The sequence below is a fragment of the Protopterus annectens genome, chromosome 3.part0, assembly GCF_019279795.1.
Source record: "Protopterus annectens isolate FY-2018-M chromosome 3.part0, PAN1.0, whole genome shotgun sequence".
Classification (NCBI taxonomy): Eukaryota; Metazoa; Chordata; order Ceratodontiformes; family Protopteridae; genus Protopterus; species Protopterus annectens.
Window position 1 is genome coordinate 1,162,263,915 of NC_056731.1, and position 22,488 is coordinate 1,162,286,402.

A 22,488-nucleotide genomic window follows, 5' to 3' on the forward strand; every position below is an offset into this window, starting at 1 on the left:
CAAGATAAAATTTTAGATTCTAAAACGGATAAAGAAGGAAGGTGGTGCTATGTGATTCTTTCTTCTACTCTTTATGATAAACCCATCATACTCCTCAACATATATGCACCATGTAAGAATCAACAGTCATTCTTAGCATCACTGTATCCTATTTTAAATAAATATACTAGTCACTACATAATTATAGGGGGAGACTGGAATGCTTATCAGAATCCTAAGTTAGATAAATCAACCCCACAAAGGCCATTTAATAGTCAAGTACTATCAACATTAAGTGAGCTCAAACATGACTTTAAATTATACGACCCTTTTAAATATGTAAACAATCTTTTTAATACAAATAGTTTTACTTTCTACTCAACTTGTCACAAAATGTGGTCTGGAATAGACTTTTTTTTAATTTCGGAAACTTTGATTAATTATGATCCTGTAGTATACATACATGCTTACTATCTATCAGATCATTCTAAAATTTCATTAAGTTTTGCCAAAATCTTAGAAATAGTCGAATACACAGGAGTTATAATTGGTCCTTAAATCCAAACATGTTAAATAAAAAAGAAATACTCAAGGAAATTCAAGAAATTCTAAATTCCTCACTGGATAGATTAGTCAAACAACAACACATACCTGATATTGAATGGGCGGCAACTAAAGCTCAAGTAAGGGGGGTTTTCCTTCAAAAAGCCTCTTATTATAAAAAAATTCAGCTCAAAGAAGAACAAATCTTAGAGGCTAAAATTAAATCATTAGATCACGAATTAAGGCAAAATCATAACACACAAACAGAAACAGAATTATTTAAATGTCAGAAAGATCTTTTCCTGAGCCAAAATAATAGGTTAGCATTTCATGAAACCAAAATGCTTGCAAGATATGCTAATCATATTCAAACTCCATCAAGGTCTTTAGCTCGAATTATTAACCAATCTAAATCACCCTCTCAAATTACTGAGATACTCTACAAGGATAAAATTTATACAAAATTTGAAGATATTATTAATACCTTTGAATTTATTTACTCTCAAATTTATGGTGAGTTAGATGAGTCATGTATAAATGAGACTCATAATGATTTTATTCAAAAAATTAATTTTCTGAAATTAGAAGACAATTTGCATAAAGATTTAACCAAACCAATTTCCACCGAAGAAATATCAACAACAATCAATAAGTTGAAATCACATAAAGTGCCGGGCCCAGCTGGTCTTACTTCTGAGTTTTACAAAACATTTAGTGATACGATTCTTAAAATACTAGCATATACTTTTAACTATATTATTAACAATAAAATGAATGACCCTCATTTTAATGCATCCAAAACTATTTTAATACTCAAGGAAAATTCAGATCACCAAAACCTGGACAATTATAGACCTAGTTCACTCTTAAATATCGATACTAAAATTATGACTACTGTTTTAGCTAACACCACAAGGAAGACACCAATCCAAACTACTAACAAGTTGACAGAAAACACCATGAAGGACCCTGTTGACCAGAGACAGTAGAGTCAAATATACAGATCAGATACACAAATTTGACCTAGGTTTCATCTTTATTATACAGACTTCTTCAGAATATGAACATATTTAACCATTCCATTGATGTTATATACACTCATACACTACAACAAATACATCTCACCCCTTCAATTACCCTATCAGACAAAGTTCAATCTAACAAGCATATCCTAAATCTAACTTCATTAACCCTTCGAAGTAAAAAAATATACTTTCAATCCATCTCCACAATATTGTGTTACATATCAAAATGTGTTAAATACACAAAATGTAAATGTAAAATAAACATTTTCATATACAATCAACTAAACATTGTTAATGACACCCAATGTTCTTAAATTGCATAACAAAATAATGTCATAATGTCTAAAAAACAACAATAATAGTTAATCATATAAAAAATATAAAATTAACTTTCACGAATTTTGTTAAGAAATTTTAAACATTCTTTCTGGAAAACACCATTCCATAACAATAAGAAATAAAAAAAATGTTCTTAAAATCTTTTTATAAATAACATTTTCAACCCAAGATGTGTTTTAATTTTAATAGGGGCAATATGCTTATGCTATCATTAATTCCTGGAAATACTGTAGCATTTAATGCCAATTGCCATCTCATTTCACAAATATCAAGATGCACATCTAATACTGCACCCTGACCATCCTTTTTTATTTGCTGTATTACACAAAATCTAAATCTGTGCTCTGGATGTTGCTCTATGTGCCTAAGTAGGGCATTAGTATTTTTCATGTGCCTAATATCCAGGATGTGTTCACTAATTCTATCCCTGAACATCCTACAGGTTTTCTGTATATAAAAAGCTGGACAACCTTCACATTTAGCCATATAAACAACATTTTTAACATGACAATCAAAATGGCCATGTATACCAATAACCTTTCCCACAATAATAATTTTATCACATGTAACAAGAATATATTTACAAACACTACATCTACCACACCTAAAATTCCCTTTACTCCTGTGTGAATTAACATTCTCCCAACTGGAGTTTGCAGCTGACTCAAGCAATCGTTTAAAAGACTTCCCTTTCCTATATACGATTTTTGGGGGGTTGTTCAATTTTCTCCATACATTACTATCCAATTTTAATAACTTCTGTATATTTGACTCTATCGTCTCTGGTCAACAGGGTCCTTCCTGGTGTTTTCTGTCAACTTGTTAGTATTTTAGCTAACAGACTGAAGAAAATAATGAAGTTAATAATTTCAAATGAACAAATGGGTTTTTTAACTTCTAGGCAAACTAGTAACAATACTTTAACTCTGCATACGTTAATTTCTTATGCCAATCAAAAGAATTTAAATTTGTATGCACTCATTATTGATGCACAAAAAGCCTTTGATAGAGTGAACATAAAATTTTTATTCCATATTTTACCATTTTTTAACATACCGCAAGAATTTATCAGGACATTACAATTATTATATAATAATCCATACACTACCTTATATATCAACAAGATTTTCTCCAAAAGAATACAAATTAAAAATGGAACCCGGCAAGGTTGTCCTCTATCCCCTTTATTATTTAATTTATATTTGGAACCTTTATTTTTACATATTAAACAAAATGTATATCATAATGCCCCAAATACTTCATGGTACCAAGATTTCTATGGCAGCTTTTGCAGATGATCTTAATGTATATTGTACAACTCCAGTTACAGATACCAAGAAATTATTAACAGCTGTCGAAAACTTTGCAGTAATATCTAACTATAAAATAAACCTTACAAAAACCAAGATATTTCCATTAAAAACTCTGAAACCCTTTTCGCTTTTACCATTGGTAGGGCAAGTAAAATCGGAAGAAAAGATTAAATATTTAGGTATCACATTTTCTACAGATAATAAGGACTTTTATATTAATAATGTCAAATTAATTTGGGATCACATTTTATCTGACCTAAGGAGATGGAATAAACTAAAATTACCACCGTTAGCAAAGGTTTCAATTATTAAAATGAACGTATTACCCAGATTATTATATATCTTCAGATCTGCTCAGGTTTTAATCCCGAAGAAGTTCTTTAAACAAATCCACACGGAAGCTGCTAAATTTATTTGGGAACCAAGGAAAACTAGAATTTCATATGATAAATTGATGACCCCAAAAGACAGAGGGGGTTTAGAATTACCCAATTTCGAAAAATATTACTTAATTGTAAATGCCAGTAGAATTTTAAGAATTGCTAATTATGATACACATAGCAAGAATTGGTCCCTGAACTGGTTAAAATTGAATCATAAATATGTAGAGAGTCTGAAAATTAATCCTAAATCATTACCTTTTCTAAGGAAAGATACGTTGAAATCACTGGCTTTAATGGAGCATATTAAAATATATATCACATTATTACAAAATCTCTTCACCTCATTAAATCTTACCCAACACCTTATGATTTTACAACCTTTTCATAGGAATCCAAACCTGAGAATTAATAATCAATTAATCGACCTAAAAAACTTCCCACTTATTATTAATTTAACATTACGGGATATATACCCTTATTTGAAAGACTCGCCTCATGAAGTAAGACAGCAATGGAACCTTCCCAAATCATACTTAATAATATTGAGACAGATCAAAGATTTATCTATAAGTTATTTTAAAGATTTAAAAATTAATGAAGAGGATTTAACAAAATGTACAAATTTATGGCAAGTCCTCCTACAAGAGAATAAATATATAACATCTGCATATAAACTAATAAAATAAATTAAATATCAAGATCAAGTCCTTTTATCAAATTATTGGCGAGAAAAAATACATTTGATTGAAAATAGTAAAATATTAAAAGCAATCAATTTAACTAGTAAATCAATTTTCCTCCAAAAGTTAACTTTTACTCATCTGATGATTTTTAATAACGCTTATTATATGCATCTTAGCTTGCATAAATTTAACTCTAAAAACTCTCCTAAATGCCCATACTGTAAAAATGAAATGGCAGATCTTCATATGTTCTGGAGCTGTAAGTGTATATATAAACTATGGAATTCCTTGAAACTACAATTGCAGAAGGTGGGTTATCAAACTTCCACGCTTTCCTGAGAATTTACTATATTACATATTCCCCCAAATAATCTAACTAGATCCCAAATGACTATACTTATGAATATCTTTTTGTTAATGAAACTCTATATACATCGCAAACTTCATGGGACAACTTCAAGATTCTAGCGATAAAACACATACTAGCCCACAAGTTTCTAATTACTGATCATACCAAACATATTAATAATTGAAAAATCTGGGAACAAATTTTCAACATTATATGGGCTTAATGTGTGGAACCCAGGATATCCCTTGGATACTAGTACTATAAAGTAAACTTTAAGAGTGATCAAATTATTATAAGTAATAATACTTATTGTCTAGACTCTTCAGATGTCTTTTCTTGTGTTAAAATGAAAGCATTCATGTATATAATGTATATATGTTCTAGGATTTTTTTTTTTTTTTTGTAATACTGTTTGGAAACTACCTGTGTATATTAAGCTCAAATGTGTGTATGAACAGTTATAAAAATAATAAAGAATTATTATTGAAAAAAATGGATGGAGGAAAGATGTGTTTATGTGTCTCTGTGTGTTTTTCTATATATGTATGTAAAAAAACAAGAATTACTAAATGAATAATTCTATATTCACAGAAAAGAGAATGGCAGTTCACTAAATCTAGCAATACATGATAAAATAATTGAATGAAAAGTTCTTTCACATAAATGAGGTTATACAAAAGCTCAATAGCTAAAAGCATACAGGGCAATATAGGCTGATGATCTAACTAAACCTTTGAATAAATCATGAGAACAGAGTAAGGTTCCTGAAAACTGAAAGTGGATAGATCTGTGTCTGAGCACTAAGGCATTAAATCTGAAGGGGTTGTGGGTGTGGCTTTGCTATATTTTTGCAATCCAGTTTGTACTGTTACCACCCAGAGCATGTTAGTGAATTGAACATAAGAACTTAGAAGGTTTCCACGGCAGCAACTGTAGAGAATTACATCTTATACTTTCTGTATACACCTAATTGTGCATACTGGGTTTTTTAGGCAAAATAATCTTACAGCAAATAAACATTAGTATTTGATGAACAATGTTTGTGTGGGTTTTCAAAACATGATCTCCCCTTCCTCCAAAGACAATGTTTTTTCCCCATACCCCAAAGACAATAGTTCTTCCCACACCCCAAACACAATGGTTCCTCCCATACCCAAAAGATACCGGTCTATATTTCCAAATGAAAATGGCAAAACATTGACCACCGTTTCATCGACCCATAAATACTGAAGTACACTTTACGTGAATGGCCAGATCACCAAGTTTTTTCACAGGGAAAAAAATCAGTAGGCCAACCAGACACGGCACACCAATGCAAACACTGCAAAGTGGGGGGGGGGCTTTGCACCCCCAACTCCAAGATCGCACTACACTGGGAAAAAGGGCAAATTCATGGCGATGGCCAACTGATTTATTTCCCTCTGAAAAAACTCGGTGATCTGGCCGTTCATGTAAAGTGTACTTTGGTATTTAGGGGTCAATGAAATGGTAGTCTATGTTTTGCCAATTTGATTTGGTAATATAGACCCAAAAATACTTCCTTCTCCCATACTACAAAGTTGCTGATTCCTCCCACACCCCAAATAACAATATTCTAACTTGCCCATAGGAGTGTGTGTGTGTGTGTGTGTGTGTGTGTGTGTGTGTGTGTGTGTGTGTGTGTGTGTGTGTGTGTGTGTGTGTGTGTGTGTGTGTGTGACTATGTTTGTGTGCATGTGTGAATATGTGTTTGCATCCTGCAATGGACATCTGGCCAATCCAGGACTGGTTCTTTACTGTATTCTCTTTGAATGCCAGGATATGCTTAGCCCTTGCAATACTGAATAAGGTAAGGCAGGTATTACAAAATCAATAAATAAATAAGTTCTAGTAAGAAAAAAAAATAGTGACAGCACCTTTCTGCACAAAAACAATATTTGTATAAGTGTTAATAAATGTGACACAGGCCAAAGAGTATACCTTATAAACTAAAGGTGCAAAATGACTATGCCATTAGCCCTAAAAACTGTACCTGATATGGACAAAGTGGCAGTGACAATTGTATCCAACATGAAGGGTATTTCACAAGATATGCATTTTTCCATGTCACTTTTTTGTTGAAATAAATATATTTTTCAAGTATAATACATCTCTGAAAAAAGTAATATTTCTCTATTGTTTTGACTGAGATGACTTTAAAAATGATACTTCATCAGAATGCATAAACAAAAGCCACACAATGAATGTACACATTCAGAACACAACTCATAAATGCACAGACTGTACAGTAAGAGACAAAAATGTTTATCCAGAAAACAAACACACACACACACACAATAACATTTTCAATGAAGAAAGGTCATGACAGCTCTCAGTATTTATAGATGGTATTACATACTACACCACATGGGTAACACAGCTTAATCCACAGCAAAGGATTTTAGTTTCCTTCTCCACTCTTACCACAGCTAATGGCATCATGATGCCTTTTCATACACAGTCTGGTGCATTGTAGACAGAATAAATGAATGGAGAGGACTGACCAAAGGGTCTATATTAAATCAGCAAACACTTAAAATAGTGAACACTAATTTAAAGACCCTTTAAAACCAAAACCTGAAAATCCCAAAGACACAGAACAGTGATTTTTTTCCAGGCTTACCTTTCACTCTTTTTTATTTTTCTACTTATTGAGTTTAGACATGTCTTATTTTTCAGTTCAGCCTTTCTGGTCATAAAGCCTGTGATGACCCACCACTGGACCAATAATTAAGGAGCATCAATTCTCACCACTGGCATCTGTGGGGACATTCACTGGGAGGATAACAGATGCACACACAGTATTTCCAGATGCAGCTTGCTGCATCAAGTGCATTTTCCCTTAAGAGCACACAGAGACCACAGTCAGTCCAGGGGTGATTTCTCCCTCTTTTTCCAGATCCCCAATAAGACTCCCCACTGGCACAGTTATAGAGAGATGAAATCTCAGCTGAGTGTCCAAGCTAAGGCCTACAGCACCCTCTCTATCCACCCAGTACTTCGTTTCCCTACCCAGGTAGCTGATATACACACTCTTTGAGATTTGATTTACACACACACACACACACACACACACACACACACACACACACACACCTGGAAAAGGCTGGCACAGGTTTACTAGCTATGTCCACTTCTGCCCAGACCATAAGGTAGTTAGGACTGCCACCAGACACTCCTGTCAGTTACCTTAAGGCTCTTCCAAGGGTACCCAATATACTGAGTGAAATTAATATTAATACAAATGATAGTCTGACCAAGAGCAAGGCTATTAGTAGTAGCCCACACAGTGTCACCAAATCAATATGCAAGTACTGTCATAGCTTAAATATCTCTAGACAGATCAGCCACAATGAAGGGTTTAAATACATTTAATAATAAATAATAAACAAGAAAATACTGTGACTCTGTCATCAAAGTATATATTCACAGTGACATCAGAGTTCAAAACCACAAAAATATTTAAGATACTGTTGCAGGACAGGCTTAGCCAAATAAAGAAAATCAATATTTAAACCAAGCTTCACTATATTCCTAACTGTATCTAAGAGAGTTACTATACCCTAATAACTTCCATAATAGAGAAAGGCAGATGACATGGTGAGTGGTCCTTCTTATTGCTGTCAGGCCTAAGACAGAACACAGAATGCTCAGTCTCACTAAGAGACCTCTCAATAATATCTAAAATATGACTGCTGTGATAGCTTGCAGAATGACATCATTTATGGTCATATGACTTCTAGTTCTCATGCAAACCCCCATTGCTGGCAGCTGGCAGGACTTAGCACCTACCTGTAAAAATACACACACAAGGGCTTTTGCTCAGAGCTTTGGCAGGTGCTGGAAGTCATAAAACAATTGCATATCTCCATGTTTCCAGAGTAGTAATTAGTTTACCCCAAAGACAATACCGAAAGCTTCCTAGTACAGACTTTTTGTTTCTGGCTGCCTTGAAATGTATGAGATAGCATCTTTATGGCCTAGTCTATAAAGTGACTTAATTTCAGATATTTTCTAAAGTTTGCTGGACTGAGGTTAACCCTCCAGTTTCCTCTGTTAAAACAAATACATTTAAACAGTTACAATAGTGCATGTACATTTCTGTTCTCTTCAGTATGGCACACTGTGCATATATTTCAAACACAAGCACTTTACAAATACCTTTTCAACATAGATGTCTGTACAAATCAGTTTGATATACACATGGCATACAGTTCTACTACCTTTGTAACACCAGCATCTTGTATGACATGCAGTTCTAATACAGTTGTAACATAAGCATATTGTATAAATCGGTTTGATATTCACAAATGACATAATTATTTACAAAATTCCAGCTAGCTGTGCTGGCAATACCTCCTCTCATCACAAAGCCCTTCAGGTATTTTTCTCTGAAAAATATGTTTTATCTCAGACCTCTTAGGAAGAATATTCTAACCATACAGGATTATGAACTTTTGAGTAGCAATGGCTGACTGTTACAATGAGCATGCATTCTCACTCCCTTTGAACATGCTCACTTGGAAGACAGAAGCTATCCACACAACAAGCCTTGATGTGTTCTCCCCTATAGCATCTTTCAAAAGAATAGGATGGCTTTTGCTAATTAATCCATCCTTCATGTCTAAAGTGATGAGTGATAATACTTCTTAAAAGTTTCAGATACCATTCTGTTACACTCTTCAAAGCCAAGGGAAAGGGTGTAATACTTAAAGCAAATGTGGGCCGCTGCCTGTCATACCTAAAATATTATAGGTCCGATCAGCTCTGTTTCACTTGCCCAGCCTAAGTTAGATGTTCCTGCAAGTAAACACAGCATTTCCAATTGTTTTGCAATCTGCATTGTATTTTACTGCGACTCTGTCATCAAATTTGTTAAGGGTTATATTGGAGCTCAGTTTACTATAAAGCAGTTGTTTCAGCTGCTTTATTTAGAAAGCTGTCAGCTGGTGAGATTTAACAAGCAGAAAACTAGGTTTTTGTATGCATTTTTGTGAAACATTACAAATTAGATTGTCATTTCAAAGTTAGAGGAGATTTCACATAGTTTCAACCTTGTATTGCGAGGAAGATGTATATGATGTCATACCCACATTATTATTGCAAAGACAGAAATGATCAAAACTATGTAGAACAATTGTTTGAGAACTTACCATGTCAGTACATATTCATTTATTTTTGTTTACTGGATTAGTCCATTAGGCCTTTAGCCTATTTTCAGGGGAGATGGTATGTGTTATTTATAGATATGTGACTCATTTTCTATCTCTGTAGTCTTACATTCCTTCTTCCACCCTATACTCTACTCCCAGCCCCTTAATGTCCTGTTTGCTTTTGCTGTTTGGTTAGGCTTGTTTTAGTTGATGACATTAAATAGGTTTGTTAGCTGGGTTTTGTGTGGCCTTGACCCAATACCTTCATTTGTCTGTTTGATGTCATGATAAGTGTGTTACCATGGCAGTAAGAAAGGTTGCATACTGGCATTGGCTGTCATGCTTCTCTGATGTATTAGCATTGATTATGCTTGTGACAGAAATGGTAGTATGAATTCATATGTTTATGTTATTTGTGTCATGTCTTTATATGTGGACCTTGTTACCAAAAAATAGCATAACACTTTCTTTGTAGTTTTTCTAGGTAACTATCCAAGGAAATATGACTGATGGATTATTAACTATTATACCATGACCCCCCCCAAAACGTGCATGCTGATTGGCCAGCATACTAATGGAAAAGGTCCTTTCCATTAGTATAACTCAACACTGTCTCACTATGATCAATGGGTTTAACATGGCGAGACAAAGCAACGGAGATCTTGCTATGCCAGACATCCATTATTTAAGAAAAGTAATAGTTTCTTTCTTAAATAATGTCATAGACCAAACCACGCCAACCATTGCTATATCCAGTGGCTGAAAAGTGAGGAACTGGTATCCACTGTTTAGGAAATTCTGAAGCCAGTTTGAGGAGTTCAGACTCACATTTTATGACTTCATAGACATGAAGTCATAGCATCTACTGATATGGTGAATTCTCAAACAACTGTGCTTCTGTAGACCAACATATGTTCTTCTACCTCTGCCTTCTGAAGAATGTATTCTGAATGTATTTTGCTTTAGTATTTTTTAAGAAGTTGCTCATGTATATGAGCTATCGTACGGAAGCTAGGATTCTGTTGTTTTCATTTGAGAGCATTGCCCTATGTTAATTTAAATTGTTAAAAATGAAGTTTTTAAATCAATTTTATATAATCACCCCCATAGCTCTCAACTGTACAGCTTTTTGCAGAATGTACAGATTTTAACCTCATATATTGGGAATTTCTTCATATAATTTGTGGTTTTCTGCCAACTCACTGACGATTGAAGCCAGTTAAGAATCCTAGACATTTGAGTCTCAGCCCTTACATGCTCCAGAAAATGTAAACTCAAAATCTGTTATACCATCGACTTTCTATTATTGTAAGAGCACTATTTAAAATCTGTCCCAGATTTTGTGCTTTTGTCTCCCATCCTTTTTGGCTTTGTCTACATTTCTTGAGCTAAGAGTTTGAGAGGTATCACCCCCTTCCCCAGAATGGATGCAGATCATCCAGTCCATAAAGGCCCAGGTCATTCTAGTAAAGCAACATATTTAATCCATGTACAATGTTTTCAGCTATCCACTAATGGACAACTCCTCCCAAACGTCAACTTTTTCTTACTATAAACTCAATTTCCTTTTCTTTACTCTTCACCAGTCATGTAATGCACTGAAAATACATTTTAAGAATTATTCCATTTTTCTATGCCTGAATGTGCTTCTGTCTAGTATTTTATGAAATGTCATATATCATGTCAGCAAGGAGGAGTTATATGTGCATCATGAGTACATATTACTGTGAGAAAAAAGAGTACTGTACTTAACTTAGGCCAAGAAAATGTAGTTACATGGTCAATAAATGTCTTAGAAATAGGTATTTATGGGTGTGCTATTAGTAATAGATAACTAGCATAATGTCTCAAAGAGCTAAGAGCTTGAGGTTACAGTTCTCAGCCTGAGCAAAATCAAGTATTTCGTGCCTAGCACTCAGATATGCCTAACCTACAAAACTCCACCCATACACATTTTTTCTCTGAACAAATTACATTTACTTCTCTTTAACCTACATATATATATATATATATATATATATATATATATATATATATATATATATATATATATATATATATATATATATATATATCGTGCATCCTTTTTTTTTTTTAATAATGTAGTTATTTATTTATTTATTTATCTGCTCAATTCATTTCAGGGTTGTGGGAAGAACCAACACCTCTGCTGGCACTCACCAGGTACAAGGTAGAGAAACTAAACCAGGATGGGGCGGCACCAGTCAATTTCACGATGCACATGCATACACATATATATACACATGCACTCGCATACATAGATATCAACACACACAAAGCATGGAAATGTATGGGTAATTTAGAGAATTGTCAGTTCATCTATAACATATTTTTGGGATGTGGGATGCAGCTAAAACACCCAGAAATAAAAACATGTGGACGCAAAGAGGACAGACACCACTCAGAAAACATCCCAGCTGAAAACCATAATGAAAGACCAAGCACAATAAGGTAGGAATGTTAAGTGCTGCACCACTCCTAGCCACTTAGTTTTATGTCTGCATTTGCAGTCTCTCCACACATGATTGTCTGTGCAACTGTATGTTATTTATTTTCTTTTGATATTCATCTAAGCATCTGTTGCATGTATGTGTATATATATATATATATATATATATATATATATATATATATATATATATATATATAGTGTTTGTTTTGGTTAAGGCAAGTCAATGAGTATGGGGAAGGATAGCCATATCAAAGAATTGAATTCTAGCTACTGTCTCAATAAAAATAAAAAAAAAATATAAATATATATATATATATATATATATATATATATATATATATATATATATATATATATATATATATATATATCTAAAAGGGCAATAAAATATGTTAAAGGGTAATACTTTTTATCTCAGCTGAGGATAAACCATCAGTCAGATGGCAAATAGCTTACACCTTTTCTGGAAAATGTATCTTGCAACTGTAGTTCTGAGTTTGAAAAAGTAACTAACTCAGGTGTTATTCCAAAGTCAGCATTCAAATGTTCTGTAAAATGCTGTATCAGAGATGGTCATTAATAGAAATCTAAAGAAACAAGGTCAATCAAAAAGTCAGACTGATGCTCTTGCCAGTTACAGACAGAAAAGTGAGAATTAGTGCTATAAAACCTCTTGAGAGAAATAATTACTGTAAATGATCCTCTCACCATAGTGTTCTCTGTGTCACCATAAAACAAAATCACACAGACTCTTTAGGCCATTTTCAGATATAACAAATTAGAAAATAGTAAAAAAACATTTAGACCGATGTCTGGACATAACAGCAGAACCCTTTGAAATATGATGAAAGACATTTTTTCCAGTTTTGGGTATGCATAAAAAAAGTAAGGCTAATACCTATGTCTATATTCACAGGCCATTCTTTAGATGATTTTGGAAATGGCAAATGTCCTGATATTTTAGCATGAAAAATGTCTTTGAACTTCTCTAAATACTGTTCACTTGCAGAAAAGACAGTTTCCATCTGCAGCTCTAACAAACTGTTTGAGTAACAAAGAGGGTGTCAGAAAGCCAACAGGTGAAGTGGGAGTGAATGCCTCTGGACAGTTCTCCATCTCTCAGAGAGAAGGTTTGGTGCTGTTTCCTAACCTGGGTGTGACCCATCATGAAGGCTGGGGTCTCTAGCATAAATGAAAAAATGTGAGTAATGTAGGTAATTTTTGCACAGAGCATGGTGTGTATGTGACAGGACAGGCATGTAAACTGCACTGATGGCTTTAAAGGTAAGGAATATGGGGAAAAATACCCTCCCCCAATGAGTCCATACTAGATGGCATCTTTTTTTTGCTTGCTATACAGATTGAGAAAGTGCATCGAGACATGGCGGGTGGTGGAGAGCAGGCAGAAGTAAAAAAAAAAAAGAGAGAGAGAGAAAAAATATATTGCAACAACTGTATCCAACACAATCTAATATTATGAAAAATAACTACAAGAACATATGACATAATGAGTCTTAATCTTGAATATAAAGTTAAACATGGTAGCCCCTGTGATGTCTGGTCAATATTCCACTAAACCGCCACCAATAATGTGACGTCCCCTACTATCCTGGGTCAGTAACTAAGGAACTTCAGTCCTCACTACTGACTCCAATCTGAGACTGACTGTCACTTTAACAGGAGTAATATTTCACAATTTCCCCTAAGAGCACAACAGAAACACACTCTATAACCTGGGATTGGACTGTATACTTCTGTCCACTCCAGATATAACTCCTTATTACATACTACAGAGCAATGTGTCCCAGTTGTAGACCTCTTATATGCTCATGCTAAAATAAACTGAATCTCACACATCCAATCATTTCTGGGAAAGCCTGACACAGATTTCCAGCTGTGTCCCTTCCCCCAAATGATATGGTAAAATGCTGCCACCAACCAGAGCATCTACATGCCCTTTCAAATAGGTGTCCAATTATTAAAATTGAGTAATAAAACAAATGGTTGCAAATTACCTAAAGCAGCCAGGCTTTCGCAGTGGCCCAAGAATTATTAAAGCAGGTATAAGCACTCTATAATCACTAATGAATACACTGATTGATCAGCCACAATGTAAAAGAATAAAAGTATTTAATAATGATCAAAATGATTGAAAATATAAAAATGTAATTTTAATAAACAAACAGAATTCAATCACCAGAAAAATGACATTAATACTGAAGGACAGAAATCCAATATTTAGAAAAACTGACTAATTAAGCTATAATTTCCTATCTAACTGAAGAACACTGTCCCTGATCTAAACTAAATATCACAACAGAGCAAAGGCAGGCTTACAGTTCTTGGTGAGTCCTTTGGGTATCCACTGCTCAGTACAACTGTAAACTGAACAACTAATGTGCCATAACTGACTTCAACTATCTTCAGCAGGCTGTCTTATAGACTAGGTTAACTGTCTCACTGTTCCAGTTCTAATTTTCATTTCACTATTCAAAAATCAACAGGCAGCTGTTTATTAAAGATTCTTCCTGTTTTTCAATCTCTGAAAGTAAACACAGTGCAACTGGAAACATTCTGATTACATCATCTGCAGATCAGCTGACTTTGAAACAGCCTGCAGTTAGAATCACCTTCACAAACATGTGCAGTTAGACATGTAATAGAACACTGTCCAACTTTTAAAAACATCCTGTACAAACAGAATATTAATCAACATGCAAGAACTTATTTACAATATCATAGCTAGTCATGCTGGCATATAATACACAAGTTAGTCTGAAATTATGTACAGAACTTCAGCCAGACATACTATCACAGATGACAATGTCTAATTTCTTCACAGCCCATACACTGAAGGCATAGTCTCCCATGTTTCAGTAGACGTTCCCCATTCTGAGAATCTGAAAAGTGGTAAATGTATCAAGAAAAGAATCAAGTATGTCACTTGTTAATAGGAATGTGAGTATATGATTCTTTCTGTTGAAGCCAATAAAATTATGCAGATCAGTCTAGTCTATTGAAAAATATACAAAAACATAGTGGTACTTACTCAAAGAAATTCATTCAGAAGCCTTGAGCAATGCAAGATATCTAATGACATCTGTAAAACATCAAATACACACAGAATTGCAGTGGAGCAGTCAAGAAGGAATATGAAGAGTGATCATTCTAGAACTGATTCATGTACATAGCAGAATAATTACACTGACTTCATCCTCACTTGGATGCATCCCACCCTAGCTTTCCCTTTGTTTCTGAGAATTACATTAGTCAATAATTTTCTATTTTGTTGTTATTATTATTATTATTATTATTATTATTATTATTATTCATAGGTTCATAGGTTCATAGGTTGATACTAGGCTATCGGCCCTAGGGCCAATACAAGCCTAGCCATAACAATTCCCCAGCTATTTCTCCCCAGAATATTTACTTCTCTCATCCCCTGTCTAGCAGGGTGACTGACATGATCCCTGGGGGTGAATTTCCTATCTCCCATCCAGTCATCAAGGTTCCTTTTGAAGAGGGCCAAAGAGGTACTCTGCTTGACAAGTATGGGCAGTCTATTCCAGAAGATGGGGAGTCTCTGGGATAGGAACCTATCCCTCCAGCTTGTTTTGTTCATTGTGATGACCAGGTTTAGATCCTTGGAGCGTGGGGCTCTGAGGGATTGGGATTTCTTTAAGTGTACATGTCCAACAGCTCTGGGTTTGACATGGCCTTGTATGTTAAGCAGAGATTGCCTCTGAGTAGACGATATGCGACACAGTATAGCTGGAGTTTTTTTAGATGGTCAGTATAGGGCATCTGCTTTAGGCCTGTGATTCTTTTAGTGAGGCATTTCTGCAGCCTTTCCAACTGTTGCAGATGTCTTGTGAGGTACATACCAAATGGGATGTTGCACTCTATAATGGGTCTAATGAGGGATGAGTACAGTGGGACAATGACCTCTTTTTTCTGGATGAAAAGCCCTTAGTGATGAGTTGTGCCACATAGAAGGATTTCCTGACTGTTGTGGCAATGTGGTTATCGAAGGTGAGACCACTGTCCAACTGTGTCCCTAAGTCCCTTATCACACTTTCAGTGTTTAGTGTACTACCACTTATGTGGTAATTCATGGGTACATGTTTTTTCCCAAAGGGGATAACTATATATTTCTTGGCATTGAGCTTGAGCACATGGCTCTGACACCAAGCATCTGTCTCTGTAAGGCCCTTTTGTAGAATATTCACATCATTTGGGGATTCGATAATGGCTCCCAGTTTGCAGTCATCTGCAAACTTTGTTAGCCAGAGTCCCTTAGTGTTGGCCTGTACTTCAAAGAAGTAGATGCCAAACAAGAGCAGTCCCAGGACTGAACCCTATGCTTACCACAGAAATAATAGCTGATGATGCAGCCTGTGTATGAACTGAAGCATAAAGATGATATATTACCCTGCCATTATGTGATTAGGTACGCTTTGGTGAGCTAGAATTCAACTTAACAACAAACATAATATTTAAGATCATCCACAAATTAATTTATAGTAAAAGTACTTATTATACAGATTTTTTTTTCACTCAGACTAGTACTAAATGTCTAGACCAGATTATAATTTGACTTTCTAATGAAAAAAGTCAAAATGAATTATCAAAAAATTCCAGAAGTGAAGTGTGTATATGATTTACTGATTTCCTGTCCCTCACACTTGCCTTCATATCAATGTTAATACTACCATGTCCTTTCTTTTTCCATCTGACCCCTATGAAGAGCATGTAGTATTTAGTAAGTAGAACCGCTAGCCATTTAAGAACATAACCTCTGCTGAAACTGAGTTTTAAGAAAGCTGTAATTGTTCTTGTGCCACTTGTGAAGTAGCAAAGAAGTAAATATCTCTTCCAGTAAACTCATTATCAGTCTCTTCTTTTTTGTTACAGTTTGAAGTGTATTTGTCATAAAGTAAACACAACATGGTATCAAAAGTGAAGCAAAAGAAAAAAAAAATCAAAAATACTTTATACTTTACAAGTCTAGTTGTTTGTTATATTTTAAAAGAAAGGCAAAACCATTAAAATGACCACAAATATAACACCACCAACATCTTTGATCCCTGCTGGCAAACTGAAACTTCAAATTGGCCTACAAGACAATAGGACACCTTGGAAACAAACATATGGAATTTTGATTATGGGTACTGAGTTGTTTAACAAAAGGGAAGAGATGCAAATGGCTATCTTTTTTACAAGTAGCCAGACAGGAAATTATTAAAGTATATACTACATTTGAACTGTCAACTGATGATACAAATTGTTTATCTGTAGTAAAACAAAAGTTTAAAGTGTACTCTGAACCTAAAAAAAATGCTCTTTTTAAGACATTTATTTTTTGCAGAAACTGTCATATGAAACTGTTGATGCTTCATAGTGTAACTTGGGCATGAAGCTAAAGACTGTGACTTTGGAAAACCACTTGATTTACCGATAAGACATACAATTATATGTGGCAAACAGAGTGACTGTATGACAAGCAATTTGTTGAAACTCAAAAAGGTGGTAAATATATGCAGGGCAAGTCAACCGACAACCCAAACATGTAGCTACCAAAGGTGGCACCATGTGCAGTTCCACAGAATGGTGCCCCCTTAACCTCCTCAACCTAAAGTTGAGGAGAAAAAAGTAGAAAGTTCTCTGAAGATGAGAGCAAAAACAAGATATTCTAGGGTTGAGGACCAGGAATAAAAAGGTCCCACATTCCTCTAAACTGCTACAAAGAGTTTTACATGGCTCCTTGCTACAGTTACACAGGAAGTAAGCCACTGACACATATGCACATTCATTAATTTAAACAACCAAAGTGCCACAGATGTACTGCACTTATGCAAACAACACTGACAATAATGCCTGCTAACAGCTTGTACCCCGGGCAGCTGCTTTGCCTTAGCTATTGTTCTGTGACAAACATGTAATTGTTTACCAGGAAAGTCCATCTGGCAACTGAAATGTCAATTTTTACTGGAGGCCTGGGGAAGAAAAGCTCCAAACCAAAGTAGAAATAAATTATTGACAATTCAAAATAAAAATGGTCAACAAACATTATTTACAACGTATTTCAAAGCAAATGGTCAACAGACATTATTTACAAAGCATATCAGATTAAGGAAATACATGTTTTCAAGATATTGTGAGTAGAATCAAAAATGCTGTATTAATACAGTTGTACATTATCCATAGCAAACAGAGTTAGGATTGCATACTTTAAAAATTAAGTGTGGTACAGTTTATTATAGCTTATTATAATTGCCAGGTGATATTTTAGAGGATATTTGAATTGTTGCAGGTTATTTAAAATGTATAACATTATTTAACAAAGGTATCAGAATGAAAGCAAAAAAAGAAAAATAGCTGTGTGTACAAAGATATGAAGCAAACTGAAGAAAGCAAAAATTTTAAGTTGTAGTAGCTCATCATAATATGATATCGCAGTTAAAAATAAAAGTGATGAGATATCAAACCAAAGTAGAACCTGTGTGTGAGGTGTGGATAAAGTTATGAAGGTAGAGTTTGCCCAGCTTACGGGGTTACCTATGTAATCTATGGTCATTTTGCTTAAATATATAATTCTAACTAGAAATGTGCCCTTAGTATATATCACTTATTGAAAGAAGCTGTTGTAGATGCTGAAATAACTTCTTATGAAAAAAGTACATGCTTAGAATCTGAAGAGAAACTTTTGACACAATCAATATGTGTACAACAAAGAATGATTTCTTATCAAAGGCTGGAAAAAGAATGTATACTGCCAAAGTAAACAAACACTGGTCAGAATTGTTGTTGGTTAATGGCAAGAGTATGCAGACTAAACTGGACACTGAAGTAAGACGGAATATTTTAAATAAGAGTTCTTTTAAAGCTTTGTGTGCAATCAGATGTCTGTCTTGTCATATTCTAACCATAGATTCATCCCTATGGGGTAAGTGGAACTTGATTGTGTGCACAAGGTATGGTAGCACTGTAACAAGGTAGCATCTTGGGCATGTCAGTATGAAAGGAGCAGGGGATGTTCAATAAAATATATAGTGTCCAAACAAAAGTGCATATTTGTGATGCCAGAGAAATATTTAAAACTGAAGCCAAAAGTATGAGTGGTGCCAAGGTAAATACTATGCAAAGGCTGACAGAGCATGAAGTAGATAGCTGTGATGAATTTACTATACATATTTTAAAAGAAAATAAGCTAAATTGTAGGGAAAAAAATGTGCAGTTACAGAAAAAAAATGCTAGAGCAGACCAAAGTCCTGATGGACAAAATATATTAACTTGTTTGCAGGCAAAGGCTGCTAGTACATAATTAAGGTAGCACATGCCTCTAGATGTCTGCCACTGGCAGTGAAACAAAGAAGAGTGATGATGTTCAAATGTGTGGAAGAATTGGTGACTATTACCAGATAAAATTAATCAACATACTAGGTTAACAGTATAGTAATACTAGTGAAAGTGAATAAGATCCATATATGTATTAATCGGGTCTATATTACATTATCGAATGCTGGTAATGTCAAACACCACAACACCAACACACAAAGGCCAAACCGCAAACACATCGAACCCCCTAAACCGCAAATTTTCAAATCTCGAACCAGCATAGTCAGCCAACACCACCGCGCGCTACATACTACATACCCAAACATAATAAATAAAACACATACATACACAAACCAAACCCTACTTCTAACACTACACTAAACCTTACATACATTACTATCTAAGCACTTAACTTAACCCGCACCCTAACCTGAAGGTCTGTAACTATCGCACACTTACCCTACAGACATATACCCAAACAAAACAAATAATCTACACACATACAGTTAACAAAACCCTACTTCTAACCCTACACTAAACCTTACATACATTACCTATCTATGCACTTACCTTAACCCGCACCCTAACCCTAAGGTCCGTAACTATCGCACACTTACCTTACAGAGCTATACCAAAGATGGGCCAACCATCACACTTCAACATTTTGCATTTTGTGGTTTTGTACATTCGCTGTTACCGTAGTTCGCGCATTACGTGTCGGTGTTGTGGTGTTCGACATTACCAGCATTCCATAACATAATATAGACCTGTATTAATCCAGTTCCACTTCATATAATCGAAAGCTCATAACATTTAAATTCAAAACAGCGAGACCAAATGATCGGAAATCCAAAACATCTAAAACTCATAACATCGAATCTCAAAACAATGAAAACTACAAAGCAACTATAAATAACATCCCACACACTGTTTACTACATTTATGCAGGGGGGCAAGCCCCCCTGCACCCCCCTCTCCTACACACCCCCTATAAATTAAATAAACCAACTCCAAGGTCGCACTACAGTGGGGTTAGGAAATTAACTTTTTCCCCACTGTAGTGCAACCTTGGAGTTGGTATATTTAATTTATGGGGGGGGTGCATGGGGGCTTGGCCCCCTGTATAAACGTAGTAAAACCTCTGTGGGATGTTATTTATAGTTGCTTTGTAGTTTTCAATGTTTTGAGATTCAATGTTATGCGTTTTAGATGTCATGGTTTATAGGTTCATAGGTTCATACTAGGCTATCTGCCCTAGGGCATTTATAAGCCTAGCCAGAATGTGTTTGGCTTTCACCACCCATTTTAAATTTATTTTGCTATGCAAACCTTTTTCGAGGTTAGTATACTGTGCCTCTGTCTAACAGTGACACAGAAGTGATACCCGAGGTAAACCTACGATCTCCCATCCACTCATCAAGATCCCTCTTGAAGAGAGTCAATGAGGGACTCTGCCTAACCTGGACTGGGATTTTATTCCAGAGTGAAGGGAGCCTCTGGGTTATGAATCTGTCCCTCCAGCATGTCCTATTTATTTCAGTGCTGAGGTTCAAGTCGCTCGAGCGCATAGCTCGATGGGATTTGGATTTTCTGAGGTGCAGTGTGTCCATTAATTCCAGGTTGGACATGGCTTTATACATCAGACACAGATCGCCTCTGAACAGGCAGTATGCCACTGAGTAGAGCTGGAGTTTCTTTAACCGGGCAGCATATGGCATCTGTTTGAGCCCTTTGATCCTCTTGGTGAGGTACTTTTGGGGTCTTTCCAGTTGCTGCAGGTGTCTGGTAAGGTATATCCCAAAAGGGGCATTGTACTCAATTATGGGCCTGATGAGGGATGAGTAAAGAGGCACGATGACCTCCCCTGATCTAGATGTGAATCCCTTCATGATTAGGTGGGCTATATAAAATGTTTTCTAACCACTTTGGCCACGTGGTTGTCAAATGAGATTGCTATCAACTTGGGTCCCCAGGTCCCTAATTAGTTCTTCTGCACTTAATGGATTACCACCTATGTGGTAATTTGTGGGCACTTTGTTTTTGCCAAAGGGGATGACTATACACTTTTTGGCATTTAGCTTGAGGCCATGGCTCTGGCACCAGTTGTCTGTTTCTATGAGGCCCTTTTGGAGGATGCTTGTGTCAGCTGGAGAGTCGATTATGATGCCCAGTTTGCAGTCATCTGCGAACTTGGTCAGCCACAGTCCTTCCGTGTTGGCCTGTACCTCCGAGAAATATATACCGAACAAGAGAGGTCCCAGGACTGAGCCTTGTGGGACACCACTTGTAATTGGTTTGCAGTCTGACATGGCTCCAGCAATTCTAACCATGTGGGTTCTGTCCTTGAGCCAGTTTGCAATCCATCTAGTGACATAGGGGTTTATATTTAAGCTGGTGAGCTTATCTATAATGCCCAAGTGGGGTATTGTATCGAAGGTTTTTGCGAGGTCCAGGTAGGCTGTGTGGACCACCTTCCCCTCATCAATGGCCTTGGTGACTGTTTCAAAGAAATCGACCAGTTTTAAGAGGCAGGATCTGCCCTTAACAAAGCTGAACTGGGTAGGATCCAGTGTCTGTAGGTCTCCAATATCTTTATTTATGAGGTCCATGATGATCCTTTCCATAGCTTTGCAGACTAAGCTAGTCAGGCTTATGGGGCGATAGTTTCCAGGATCCGTTGAGGCACCACCTTTATGGAGAGGGACCACTGTTGCTGTACGCCACTCTTTGGGCACATATCCTGTAGTAAGGCTGAGATTGAACAGTAGTTTTATGTTTGGGTTTAGCTCTTCTTGGAGTTCATGTTGGACACAGCCCGGGACACCTTCTGGTCCCATTGATGCTGTGTTTTTTGCTTTGGAGAGGGCGGCTCTTACCTGAGCAACTGAG